Raw genomic sequence first — 12,294 nt, 5'->3', positions numbered from 1 at the left:
AAGGCCTGACAAAATACAAAAGTAACTGTTTAAAGTGTGGTGTGATGAATACTCACTGAGTGTCGACTGGTCTCTACTCAGAGATGTGCATGCATCTTGAGAGTGACCTAAAAGGGAAGGTCACCTCACTCCTTACAGCACTTGAGACAGAAAAAAAGGGTTAAACACCTTCAAGTTTTCATTCTCCTTTGCACAACAGTAAAGTGTTGCAGTAATAGCCTACAGCTTACAAGCACATTATGGGCTTTGAGTTTATATGACCCTGACCGTGGTTACTGCCCATTGCATATGGCCAGAGACTTTTATGGACTTAAGTCAAATATACATCTTTTTCACCACTGACATGTAATATATGTAAGGTCCAACATGTAAGCTAATCACAAATGTTGGCCAACATGGAAAGGATCTCTATGGATATATAACAAAAAGGAGCAGAAACCAGTGTGTGGTGTGAAGTTAATTACTGGCACATAAGAGCATGAATAAATCAATGACACGCCGTTGCGTTGTCCACGTGAGACACCGTCTTCCCTTCACTTATTGCAATTTCCACATTACTATATTAGTCAGAGTCTGGACTAGCGTAGCCTACGCTTAGCTTTGCCTAATAATGAATCACGCTGCTTCGCATTTACACTTGCGTGCATGGCGGTGTTTAAAACATGACAGCCAAAGTCTAAGTAGCCTGTTTAACATCCAAAGACAGTCATTAGACTTCTCAAGAGTGAATAACAGTTAATAACATCACAGCGAGCCGTTTGAGACGGGAGACCAGAAATAAATCAATAGTAAAACGACTCGTCCACTAAACTGATTGCTGTCGACTAATTGCAGCTGTGTTTGTATGGGCAGTAGTAAGTTAGAGCTTAACATCAGAAGGCAAACTCAATGTTACACAGCCCACAGAACAGAAGCCAATTTACAGCATTCAATGACCTTTATTTTATTTAAGTAGCTGCTAACACTCCGTTGCCTTCTTGTTCATCTCGTCGTTGTCGGGGAAAAAAACTCACATATGCTCAAATCACGGTCCATTTGTTTTCTTATCTCCTCTTGACGCCTAACCCTAAATAGACCTCTCCAGAATAAGTCCCGCCTCCGGAACTTCCGTATCCATCCAACTTCCGGTCGTCAAATGTCTATGGGAAATAACATGGCGTTTCGAAAGATCGTACCTGTCAAACTCTGTAGGTGACAAAGTAGAAAAAGATCTAACGCCCTCCTCCGCCCGCGTACATCGGAACTAGCTCCCGGTTAGCATTAATAATCGTTTACTACTTAAACGGCACTGACAATCAAAAAACCCAGTGGAAACTAGATGGCAGAAGTGTGTAGGCCAATCGGCCCACCATTTTTTTCTACTTCACCACCTACAGATGTTTTACCGGCATGATATTTCGAAGCGCCATGTTATTTCCCATAGACATTCGACGCCCGGAAGTTGGATGGATACGGAAGTTACGGAGGCGGGACTCATTCTGGAGAGGTCTATGTGTCTCTTCCCATTAGTAATCGCCGTGTCTTCCTTTAGCGTAACTTACTGCTAAAATGGCTGCCACCCAAATGTGACGAAGTTGCCTGAACACCAACACGAACTTAACGAACACGAACGCCGGGCGCCAGTTAGCAACAAACTAGTCAGTCAGAACTGCCACGCTGCTAACGGTACCGTTATAGGTGGAGTTCCCAAATTCCCTGTGGAAGATTCTACATGTCGTTTAGTGTCCCAAATTCCCCATATAATGTCCATAATTATGAATCTTTTAAACCACCTGTTAACAAGTGTTTCATAGTTATTAATGTGCGCGTGACAAGTTTGCCGCTTAAAAAGTCAAGCTGCTAGCAAAGATCCATTAGAACACAGTCAATCATCTCTGCTGCTAGCTACCTAGCAGCTACCCTGTTAGCAACCTAAGATAATCATAGAAATGCGAACCAATTTGCAGGCTACAAACAGTTTACATTTATATTGAACGACATGTTCTCTCGTGGCCAGCTAAAATAACATCGAAACTGAACATGAACCAAGACTTCTGTGCAGCAAGCTAACGCAAAACAAAAATGTGTGTCGTTAAGGCATGCTTGGCCATTCACTGCTGTAACGTTAACCACAGCAGCCTAGGCTAAACTACCTAACATAAGTACACATGGACATAGAATTCACTAGGCTTATCGAACTTACCTTCAATTTAGAGGAAAGCGATGGGTTATTCACCAGCAATGCAGGCTGACAAGCTGTGCCGTTATTTCCGTTATTACAGTGCATGAAAATGCACTGTTCTGTTATCCAAAGTCTTCTTCTACTGTTCTTCCTAGGCAACTTATTATTATTCCGCTTACAACTTTTCCCGTACGCAATTTCTCTTGAACAGTAGAATGTGTCAGTAGAAACTTTGTTCAAACTTTGTAACGTAGGTCTTCAAACGGACCAAGCTGCTATGTCTTTTCAACTTTGAAACTTTTATACTTTTTAAACTATTTAAGAAAACTTTTTAAAAATCCCCAAAGACTTAACACTGCCAATTGTGACATCATAATACGGCCATTAAGCAATTAGAATCCTATGCCAGGTGTTCAGACCACCTGCAGCCTCAGGCTTTAAGCATACAATCTGGGTCAATTAAAACTACACATCCTATTCAACTGTTTCCTCTGCCCAAAACTGTTTCAAAATAAAAGTCCTCACTACAATAATCCACTGTTAAACAATTTAACCCATTAAACTACTGAACTTTTTACATTCAACTTTTAAACAGTCTACTTTTAAAGGAACACTCCACCCATTTGCATTAGGCTTTGCATTGTTAGAAACCCAGTCATACTTTTGAATGGTCATGCAACACTCTCTCATTTCCCCCTGAGACGGGAGAAATCCGTATTCACCTCTTAACACTTCCTCCCACAATGATGCAAAAATCGTAATTTTGCGTCATTGTCGGAGGAAGTGTAAGAGGGGTGGATTTCTGTTGAGACTACAAGCGCTGGTTCCCACCCTTTCAACCCCGCCCATAGGGGGTTGGACCTAATGCGCTAACAGACCTATCACAGATCAGTGCCAGTGCTTTTGAATTCACTGGCAGAGAGCTGCAGAGACCTGCAGAAAACATGGCCGAAGGTACCGAATACGCAGACGGATGCAATATGGAGGACTGGAATTTTGAAGAAGATATGGTAGAAAAGGATGTTCGTGGCTATCTTTATGAGCCACAATATAGCGACGAGCAGCTGAGGGCTATGGAGGAACAGGAGGCGGCTGAAGCTGCTGCCACAACAGCCGACCTGCCTGCCGCGGATGAGGAGCCCGCAATGGCTCGAGCTGGGGCGAATTGGTGGTGCCTGTGCTCTAACTGTGCGCCAATGGACACAGAACAAGAGTCTGTCTGCTGCCGAGAATTCCAGCGATGCCAATTTCTTCTGGACGAAATCACGGAATCGGAAGATGACACGGACATGTGTGTGTTGTTGATCACCCGAGTTTCGCACCCCATATGGATAGTGGCGTCCTGGAGACCTACTTTAGAATACCTAAGGTCAACTGAAAACGGCAGCCAAAGCCTACAGGGCCAAATGGACGTCTTTCTGTAAAGTAAGTTTATTTTCTTTGTTACTATGTCGAGGAGTAATCTTGCTAACACGCTAACGTGGCATGTTCATTGCACAAATAGCTTGCAGTTATGCTAGCTATTGTGGCACGCTAGGCTATAAGACCATCGCTCACTTTGTGCTCAATGTTTTGTCCAGACAATTTCTTCTAACAGCCTACCGGCACTTTCTTGAGTGGGTCCTACAAGGAGAGAGATTGGGCAGAGGTCGTCATGTCGTGTTACCTGCTTGTGTTGTGCTGGCTATCCACCAGAAATACACAGCTCCAGACGGCCAGTAATGCGGGCACCAAGAAGCGGAGGACTCTCGAGGAGCTATAGTTTCATTGTTTGTATATAGTCATTCAACAGTTGTATTGTTTGTATATTATAGTTATTTAATTAAATGCTTAAAATGTACGTTGTTGTAGTTCTTTCTTAGTAGTGTTGCTCCAAGTGTATTCGAGTTATTGAACGACCAACATTTCAAAACTGGAACTACCTAGCTACTGTTGCCTCAGATGACAACAGAATGGTGGTCATACCTATAATTTCTATAAATTATTAAGTATTACAAGTATACATTGCATTATAAGCTTGTTGCATATCAGTTACCTCCTTCCAAGTTTATGATGCTAAACTTTGTTGAAGGCAGACAGGAGAGCACGAGTGACATTTTGTTTTTAATTCACAAAGATAGAATTGTATCATGAACATCAAAACACACAAATAAAATTATCCACACTATAAAAAAAGAGGTATTGACCCTGTGATTGAGTATGTATAGTAAGGTGCTCAATGGCAGTGCAACGGCCAAACGACATGTATGGGATTAAGGCAACACCGATACACAGAATAATGGCTTTCAATCTTGATTATGCTTCCTGTAATTTGTTAAATTAGATTAAATTCTATCCTCCCAGCTCTCCCCCATTTTAAGCAAAGGGTTTACTCCTTAGCAAACCATAACAAAACAGTGCTCCATCACCACATCTGTAGACTAAGCCACACAGCTAACTCAATGTAAGTAAGATAAACAAGGATGTTTATTGTTCTCAGCATTGCCAGCATTTTGTATAATATGATTGTCACTTAAAGGAGACTTGTGCATAACTAACGCAAGTATAGTTAGCTAACCGCTGCTAACGTGCTAGCATCATCACGTCAGAAAAGCATAGGGCTGTGCAACATTTATTCACCATAAATTAATAAAGTTGAAGTGGCTCTGCAATGTAGGCTATATGTTTCCGATTATTTGCAGTACCATGTTCCTTACACGACATGTCCCAGTGTCCTTGTAGTATGCATGCAAGTCTATCTAGCACAGCTAATATTATTATCAGTGAATCACACTCGCTCCCCGTCTGTCACCCAACAAAGCTAGATATGATTTTTTATGTGTTTCCATGTCATACTGGTCGCCAGCAGCCAGACCAATGGATACCTTGTCTTAGCTGAATTACTGAAGCTAAGCAGGTGTGGGCCTGGTTAGTACTTGGATGGGAGACCTCCTTGGAAAACTAGGTTGCTGCTGGAAGTGGTGTTGGTGGGTGGCCAGTAGGTGGCCAAAAAAATATCGATCCCAATGCCCCAGTGCCGTGACGGGGACACTGCACTGTAGGAGATGCCGTCCTTCGGATGAGACGTTAAACCGAGGTCCTGACTCACTGTGGTCATTAAAGATCCCATGGCACTTATCGCTTATACTTATATATATAACACTTATAGTGTTGTTGTTGTGTTGTCTTTCGATGGGTCCGAAATGAAATCAGGCCTGTGGCTCTCCAAAAGACCATATTGTGAAGAAAGCTTATCAGTGTCTGTTCTTTCTTCGCTGACTGAGGAAATTCAAGGTGTCTAAGGGGTTTTTTATAGTCCCTTTTAAAAGAAAGTTGTCACCACTGAAACAGTTTGACTTCACCCGTCTGACCGAGTCAATGTCAAAGTCAAGTCAATGCTATATTGCCAGTACGATGGAACATCGCCTGGAATTTGATTTAGTGCATAGGCTCATACAGTACGGACAGACAAAACATACAGTAAGCCAGTACAGCATACACAGCCCATACAAGACATACACAGAAGACAGTAAAAAATGCAAATGGCTAAAAATAAGATGTCTTAAAAACATTTACAGAATGCCTGAAGCCCTATAGTTCAATAAATGACTAAAATAAATAAAATAGATAAATAAAACAAAAGTGTCTTAAAACAGACTCTGACAATGAATGTTTCCCGATGTAAATGGAAAAGTCTTTTCCAAGACTCAAAAAGGTTTGTCCCCAGGAGAAGTACGAACCATTATTTTTAACTAATTACATAAAAAAAAAAACATTATGAACTGCATCCACATATATCAGTAGCCCATAACTGTGAGACTGTTAAAATGGCTAACCTTCCTCCATCACAAACGTCTTAAAAGTGACAGGGACTCAGTTAGACCTAGACACCACCAAGACAGTGTTAAAGTGACAGGAACTCAAAAAGACCTACACACCATCAATACAATGTTGACATCAAAGATACGTGTAATAGTTTAGCTCACAGGCGGGATGGCCTAAACTTTAATTTTCAATGAATTGATCATATTTGTCGGTGTTGTTTTTGTTTCACCTCCCCTCCCCTCCAAAATCGGGTACCACCACAAATAGAATCCAATTCTGTGAGAAACACTGTTCTCACAAAATAATAACACAAAGAATGCAGTCTATTCATAGTTTTTATTCCTGTTGTGCATTAAAACATTCAGAAATTAGTTATTAATGAAACATGCAAGAATACTTTTTGGGTCCTCTCCATGCAGCATCTTGTAAGAAAAAAATAGGAAAGGTTTTCTCTTCTCTTGGATTGATGCAAAAGTCAGGTTTTCTTCTAATGTAAAATGGTAGAAAGGTTCACAAAAGTTCACCAAGGTTCAAACTATGCCTGCCCTCGGCATATTCTCTGGAGTTCTCGCTCCTTCTTCGGGGGGAGCTACTTTGACCTGTCTGAGTGAACCACTAAAAGATACCAACTCAAGTCATTATATGCTGGTCTCAATGCAAATTAATAATCTGACTTCTATCCAGATAGCCTTTTGTCCTACATATATGATAATTGAGTTAACCTCACACCTTTGGCTGGGATGGTTTTAATGGCTTACCCCCAAAACCCATTCTATGATCGTTGGTTTTTCACACCTCACCTGGAGCCAAACAGTCTGGCCTGCCATCAGAACATCAGAACTTTACCTTGGTTAGAGAAATTATATCACTCATACAATTCGGCAGGATTAATTTCTAACTTGAACGTCTACTACACTGAATCGTAATTTGGAACGAATCATGAGCGTGCAGAAGAGGCAGAGATAGAGGCAGGTTCCAGCTAGCTTGTCACACCATACGTGCCCCCCCCCCCCCCCCCCAAAAAAAAAAAAAGATACCTGACCTTATTTACAAAATTTGCGCTTTTGGTAAATGTAGGCTAGCCTAACATGTAGGCCTGGTCTTATTGAGCCTAAGAAAAACCTTTACATAAACTGGAACAGAAAGCCCCTCTTAATCACGTCATCACGTCATTACCATCCCGTATCAAATAGCCTACCGCATGAAGCGTCTAACTGTTACAACACTGGCTGTAGGTTACGTGGGCTTATAGGGGTGTTTCAGACTTTTTAAAAGTTCTGGAATGAGGGAGATTTCCCTCCCGGGAATTTTTAAAAATTCTGGTGGCTAAACACACTATTTTAACACAGTTTGGGAAGGGCAGAAATACCTCTACAGAGCAAGCGGCTCTGACTCAAATTAGGTGAACATACCTTATGCGCATTATAACTTCACTGCCCATCCCGCAAAAAAGGGAAAGAAAAGAAAAAATAAACCAATGAGTTTATGTCGCGATAGAGAAAAACACAGTTATGGTAACTTACTAACAATAAGGATTTGCTCACAACACTCTAAATACATTGCACTGCTGTTTTGGTTGTCCCAAACTTTTAGATGATAGGCCTACGCACAGTCAAGGACTTTAACACCCGCACCAACCCGACTTGTCATGACGTGTCTTAGCCCCAAAAAGGTTGAGAACCTCTGTTCTACGCATTAACTGAATACCTCTTCCAAACAGTGTTTTATTTTTTTGAAATAAGCCTACAGAGGTAAGCAAACAATTCAACATTTTAAACATGTGTAGACCAACATACCCTGACCGTAGAGGACAAACTCTCACTGCTGTCAGTGTCAGCATCACTGCTAAGAACAGTAGGCCTACGTCCTTTAACGTTACGGTTAAACTCCTGAAAAATATTAAGCTGATGCTGTTATTTTCTTTTCATGACTGAATGATTTAGGCTATTATGAACGAATGGAACGTTGTGTTTTTAAGCGCCAGAATTGACCCATCCAAAGGCACGCCCGAAAACCGCCACAGGTCAATCGTTATCATGTCATGATGCTACGTTTTCATATTTTATAGTCTATGGTTTCCATGCACACCATATTCCGGTTTTATTTGGAATAATGGCAATATTCCGATTGCACATGAGTCAATAAATATAGGCTAGTTGTCACACAAGTTTTTTTTATAGGCTAATATTGAATGATTTCACAAATAAAGCCGTGAAAAATTGTACGCACAGTGCTTACAGGATTGCGCCTGCCGGCGCCACTGGATGAGGGGATGCTAGAGGAGGTTCCCAGTGACTCACCATTTATAAGCTCATGGTTGGTGATGAAACTCTTGATTTGTAAAGGGTACTACATACCGCTCCCGACCGGTAGCGCGACAATGTGACGTCAAATTTGTGTCATTTCCTCTGTCACACAAGAAATTTCAGCCTCGCGTATAGATCACAGTCCCGCCCCTCCTCCGAGAGAGCTTAGTTTCCGGAAGTAAATTTCCCATTCATTTCTCCCATTGACGTTTTGGAAAAATCCGTATCTAAAGAGTTTTAGAGCATGTCTTAGGCTAATCAGCTACGGCGTAACTCATAAGCATACAACATATAATTTCGAGTGAAAAAACGAAGAGAAAGTCCAAAAAAAGTCAAAGGTACAAGACTGTGTACATATTTTCATTTCCGAGCGAAGGAACTACTCATCCCATAAACCACCGCGCCTCACTGAAAAATATAGGCAAAATCGCGAACCCTTTCCTCCAAACAATGATTTTTATATAGTTAATAGCAGTTATTTCAGGAGTAATCGTGTAAATAATAGTGTTTTGGTATTGAATGTTATATTTACCATCGTGTATTTTATATGTGTGTGTGAAAGCGGTTAACGTTAACGTTAGCAACATTGTGCAGTGCTTCGTATCTGACTGCCATCCTGATGCATGGACCGGTGCATGGTCTGCTCTTGAACCACCATATTCAGTTTATTAACTTGCTGTGAATTATTACACAAAATGTTCATTAAATGTACGAAGAAGTATTTCTAGGTTAATGATTGATGATATGGCTCGTACAGTATGAAGGCTACAGTAGCCTAGCTAATGTTAACTAGCATTACCAACCTCCCTGCAAAACTCACCACACAACTTCGTAGGTTTGATAGGTCTTGTCCCTCATGCTGGCCCATACAAAACCCACAAGCTGACCCTCGACACACAACAGTCAATAATGTGACCCGATTTAAAGTAGTTTTCACCCCTTTGGACACTCTTGATTTCGTCCTTGAAACTTAAATATTCACGGGGCATGGACGGTTTGCTAACCATTTTACTGCAGTGTCTACCCGGTGGTAGCATCCAGCTTTGCTATCAGCTAGCTAGCTAGTTGAAAGGTTTAAGTTCTTAATGGGGATATACAGGGCTTTTTATGCCTCGACTAAGTTGATGTTTCATATAAACAACAATTCATGTTCATAGAAACAACAAGGTCACTAAAACATAATATATTTCATACCTGTGTTGCAGCATGTAGGCTAATGTTAGCTAGCGCCACCACTTCTCAATGAGACGTGGTCTGGGAACCAAACGTTCATTTTCTCGTATTTGAAAAAAATGCCCAGATCCGTTTATTGGGTGCCACGGATGTCTATCAAATGCGTCTGTGCATAGCTCATCATCGTCTTGCTTTCCCCCGTTCTGTGATTGGTTCCCTATCTGAGGCAAAAATTAGGGCGGTAGTTTCCAGGCTGCCTTAGCAGCTTGAATCAAATCGCGCGCAAGGCAGCATATATATATATATATTAGGGATCGACCGATATATCGGCCGGCCGATATTTGCGTTTTTTACGTGTATCGGCATCGGCAGATAAGCCGCTGCATTCGCCGATAGTTTTTTCCCCTTATTATTTACATACAGGCGTCCACAGGCAGCTCTGTGTTGCTGGAGACGCTGCAATTCACGTGCAGACTGCCCCTTCCCCACAAGCAGAGTGCTGAAAGCCTGCTCTTCAAGACAACAGTAAACTTTAAACCTTCAAAGCATCTTTTAACTGTTTGATACACTTTGAAGGTGGAAGCAAGTTTGTGGGTCCAAATGGAAAACACAAATGATAGATAGGTAGGCTACTTTTTTTATGCTTAATGATCGTTTATAAAACTGCTTGCCATTGTATTTAGGGGGAGCTGCAAATAGCTATTTTGTAGGCCAGGGGTGTCAAACTCAAATTCACAGGGGGCCAAAATTAAGAACTGGGAGTATGTCGCGGGCCAAGCGCAACATTTATTGAATAACCGATGTTTTTATTGAATTAAAACTATATACACACAAGAAAAAATAGAATGCAGGCATTTCTGAATATAGCCTAATAGAAAAAATATATTGAATATCTGAATAGAAAAAATATATTGGCCTATTTTTTGCAGGTGAACTATAAAAATTGTAAATAACATTTAACAATTATCAAAATTGTAATTGTAACTATTAACAGTTAACAAACTCTCCCTCTGAGAATGGCGGTGCTGTTTGCGTGATATCCTGTGCAACAGTAAAACTCGCTTTTGCAGCATCATCACTTGTAACTTGGTTTGGGTAGTCTGGCTTGAAAGCAGACTTGCTTTCAATTCTCCCACCTTCTGTAGCTTAAGCTTTGCATCCAGATCTTTGTATTTGTCTTCATGTTTAGTTTCGTAGTGCCGTTTTATGTTGTACTCTTTAGTGACAGCTACGGTGAATCCACATACCAAGCAAACGGGTTTGTCCTTGAATAATATGAACGTATAATAGTTTTCCCACCTATCTTGAAAGCTCCGATTATCAATCTTTCTCTTCGCCATTTTCGTTGATAGTTTGTCTGGTTGCATGGATACGTGTTTTGTTTATGAACAGAAAAGGCGACATTAACGATGCAACGCATTTTGGGATTTGAAGTGTTATCGAAGTACAGTATGTAGCAACTTGATGGGCTGCGTTGCCCTGGGCTGCGCTCATGCGCTCAATAGAATAGCGTGCTGGGCCAGCTCTAACGCAGATGCGCTGAAGAGAATACTGTCGGGCCAGCTCAGGTATGGATGCGTTGTATAAACTATGCGGCGGGCCACTTCTAATACAGATTGAATAATGACCTCACGGGCCACAAATAAGCAGCCCGCGGGCCGGCCCTCAGTTTGACATCCCTGTTGTAGGCTATCCATATTCATGCGGTAGCTGTTACAAACACTGGTCATATGATTAAGTAGCCTAATGCCAATGTTGTTCCGTGGTATTTGTGGGAGTTTTATTCAGCGACCACCTGGCTGAGTGTTGGACGCGTGTGGTGTGTGTGTGTGTGTCTCCCTCCCTGAATGCCTGTTCTATAAAACATGCTTGCCATTGTATTTAGGGAGCTGCAAATAGCTAAGTTGTAGGCTATCCGTATGCATGCGTTAGCGGTAGCTGTTACGAACACTGGTCAATCATATGATTAAGTAATGCCGACGTTGTTCCGAGATATTTGTGGGAGTTTTATTCAGCGACCACCTGGCTTGAGTTTTGGACGCATGTGGTGTGTGTGTGTGTCTCCCTCCCTGAATGCCTGTTCTATAAAACATGCTTGCCATTGTATTTAGGGAGCTGCAAATAGCTAAGTTGTAGGCTATCCGTATGCATGCGTTAGCGGTAGCTGTTACGAACACTGGTCAATCATATGATTAAGTAATGCCGACGTTCCGAGATATTTGTGGGAGTTTTATTCAGCGACCACCTGACTTGAGTTTTGGACGCGTGTGGTGTGTGCGTCTCCCTCCCCCTCTCTCTTCGAGCGGGGCGGAGTTGCCATCGCATATCCGAGCTTTAATAATGAGAGACGTGTAGTTGAATATTAATTCGTGTTAACGTTTATCATGTACCAGACATGCCGTGTATGCCTTACTTGTTTAGAGCCGTTTGCTAACGTTATCATTATCAATCCAGTTCAATGGTGGTTCGTCAGCTACCAAACAGAAGTTGGTGTGTGCGTCTGGTCTGTCTCACTCAGTGGGACACACGCATCACAGCGATATGAGAGTGCTGCGCTACCTGAAGGAGAGATTTTAAAACTTTGAGAGATACGTTTTTATACCTTTTGACGTTGATGCCGTTTAGAACAGAAACATCTGACACCACGTTATTTCCACGTTATTTTCCTCTGCTGATTTATGTTCTGTGGTTGTCAAATCTGGCAGCTTTTTTTAGAAAAATACAGACATAGAAAAATTGAAACCATGCAGTCTAAAATGACAAATCAAGCACTTTATTTCAATAGCTACTTTTCAGGCTTATTGTTTTCTTAAATTATTTAAATGTGTTGACAAAGGATATTTTGTGATG

Source organism: Alosa sapidissima, chromosome 4 (genome assembly GCF_018492685.1).
Source record: "Alosa sapidissima isolate fAloSap1 chromosome 4, fAloSap1.pri, whole genome shotgun sequence".
Taxonomy (NCBI): domain Eukaryota; kingdom Metazoa; phylum Chordata; class Actinopteri; order Clupeiformes; family Clupeidae; genus Alosa; species Alosa sapidissima.
The sequence above is the reverse complement of the archived record's forward strand: the minus strand, read 5'-3'. Positions refer to the sequence as shown.